Below are 2920 nucleotides of genomic sequence, written 5' to 3' on the forward strand. Positions count from 1 at the left end.
TCTTTGTTCTTCTTCGGATGAGTTTTTACAGCAGGCTGTACGTCGCCAGGGACAATGTTGCCCCCCACAGACAGTAACAAGCATTGCGAGCCGTTTTCATGCTGATCGGTGTCATCTATGGGCAGAGACAGTGGCGGACCCAGACTGTTTGAAGGGCAGGGGCGAAAAAATAAAAAGGGCACATTCTGGACAACATGTGGACACACAGTGGCGTTTCTAACAAGATGGTGTTTTGTTCCCCCAGCGAAGCCTTAAAGGCAGCGCTGCCTGGAAGGCCCTGTTCGGGGCACTTTTTACATCTCCATGTAGCACTTAGGCAAAGTAACCCATTTTTGGGCCAAAAAACAGACAAATTGTAAAATAATTTTTTTCATCTCAGATCATTTCTATGAGGTGTCCAGAACAACATACTAAAAGTCCTAAGAAATCCTAGTTGAGGAAATATGTTTAATTCTCATCAATCCGAGATGTGTGCCAATAAGGCGAGACACCAATAAATCCCAATAGGGCTATTTTATTCCTTTACTCCTATCAAAATGAAACTTTACACAATGAAAGTATCCATGTTAATTAAACATTTTTGTATTACAAGTTTCTTTGAAAATTAATTTTAATATGCAAATGAGCTATACACTAATCGTACATGCCCAAAATAAACCCAAATAGGCTTAATTTTTTCCTTTTCTCCTACCACAATACAACTTTACATAGTAAAAGTATACTTGAAGAGTAACTTTTTTTGTATTACAAGTTTCTTTTTAATGAATATGCACATGAGCTCCACACTTATTGAATATCCAATCATCCTACTGCCAATGGGTGATGGTGATGCTGCTTTTAGACTGGCCTCTAACCTGAAAAACTGCCTGGCTTACCTGCCAGGGGTATAACAGGTGCCTCTCATGAATTAGATTTGTCTCTTCAAATGCCACTGCACGCAATTTGATAGCACTACAACCAATCAGAGCAATGAACTGTGTGACGTATTAAGCCCCGTTCGTTTAGCGAACAGCGGGATTAACTGTTAAATTTAACTTTTGCCGTGGTCGGTCTGCAAAACAGAACATTCCACTTACTTGCTAATGAAAGATTTGAGTGCCGTCTTCCAAATCGTTAAGTGTCGAGGCCAAAGCAGTCTCAAACTCAAACAACATATCCGCAGCTATCTTTGATGTTTACTATCACAGCTTCGACGGCGCACTGTCGTCATCCGGTTACGTCCGCCCCAGAGCACCATACAAAGGGCTCTGGCGCGCCCATATCAGATAGAACCAATTGAAACGTAGCTCAGGATTTCTTGACATATTTAATGAGCTTCAATGGAGAGTGCCCAGACCAACAGGCGCAGCACATTTAATTTGCCAGCGCCTAGTGGCAGGTCTGGATTTCCAGGCTAGTGCCATTCCCTTTCCTATGCCAAATAGACGAGATGTAGAATCACAGCCTGAAATGGCATGGAGAAAGAGGAGATTGTCACACACCTTGGGACCAAGTAACTCCTTTGTCTACTTTATGCACCATATCCGTCTTGTTTTTGTTGCTTTCTTTGGTTCTTGTGCCATAAACAGCTCCTGTGCATTCAGACCAGCATGATGCAACAAGAGTACTAACAAGTCTGTGTCATCGCCTACTGAGACTGTGTCTTTTGTTCTGGCAGAGGCAATGGCAGTTTGGACAATGAACACATCTGCATCATGCTTTGCATGGTTTGTGATATACCATTTTTATCTTACAAGTTTCTTTGAAAATGAATTTTAAAATGCAAATGAGCTATACACTTATCAAATATAGGCTAACCAAAATATATCCGCATAGGCTTCATTTTTTCCTTTAAAGATCCAAGTGACTGCTGCAGATACTGCAGATGTTGGTCACATACACATTCAGTACTTTATGATTCCTCCTATACGTGAACCTATTGTGTATCAGCCACTGGCTCTGTTGCCAGCAGATAACAAAACGTCACAGCTGGATGTTTTGTGGAAGACATCCCTACTCCTTCACTCTCATTGGCCATCATGGTCTGGTATGATGCAGATCCTGCATCTTCTAGATGAACACCCTGGGAGAGTTTCAGTATGTGATGAATCCTGCCTATACTCAAAATTGAGGTTTGTGGCAACTCAAGCTCTGCAGTATGATGTGACCCCTGGTCTGATGTTCGACCAACCCCTTCTGGAAAGCCTTGACCATTATAAATTAACTTCTAATACAAATGTTTTACTTTTCATTTAGACTTTCATTGTGTAAAGTTTTAATGTGCTAAAGGTTCAAATTAAGCCTATGCGGATATATTTTGGGTAGCCTATATTTGATTAGTGTATAGCTCATTTGCATATTAAAATTCATTTTCAAAGAAACTTGTAAGACAAAATGGTGTATCACAAACCATGCAAAGCACGATGCAGATGTGCTCATTGTCCAAACTGCCATTGCCTCTGCCAGAACAAAAGACACAGTCTCAGTTCTGGCAACACAAATAGTCCGACAACAGCAGTCAGAGCGGAGCGCGTTGCTAAACAACATGTGAACAACTTGACGGGAGTGAACTAGTTCTGACCATGGTCCTGACCTGCAGTGTTTGATTTGGTAATATTAACCACGGCGGCCCGATGTCCCCTAAAAATCACCAAAGTAAAGGAACGGCGGGTCTTAATCTAGTTGGTTATAGGGTACGCTGCTCAATCGAACCCCCTGCGCTTCATTTTCCAGAGTTTATGAGTGTATTTCTGCCCGGGGGAAGCAATGAAATGGGAAAGCTAGGCTAGGCTAAAGCTAGGCTGCGTCCGGATCGCGTCCGCTCGTATCATCCCATAGATATGATATACATATTATCCAGCAGCCTGAGTTTATCTCTACACACTATTGCTGTCTTCAGTAACGTGAGCGGGTAAGGGCCCGTGTCCACCTAACGCCTTTT

Source organism: Ammodytes marinus (assembly GCF_949987685.1).
Source record: "Ammodytes marinus genome assembly, chromosome: 3".
In the NCBI taxonomy this organism is placed as follows: Eukaryota; Metazoa; Chordata; class Actinopteri; order Uranoscopiformes; family Ammodytidae; genus Ammodytes; species Ammodytes marinus.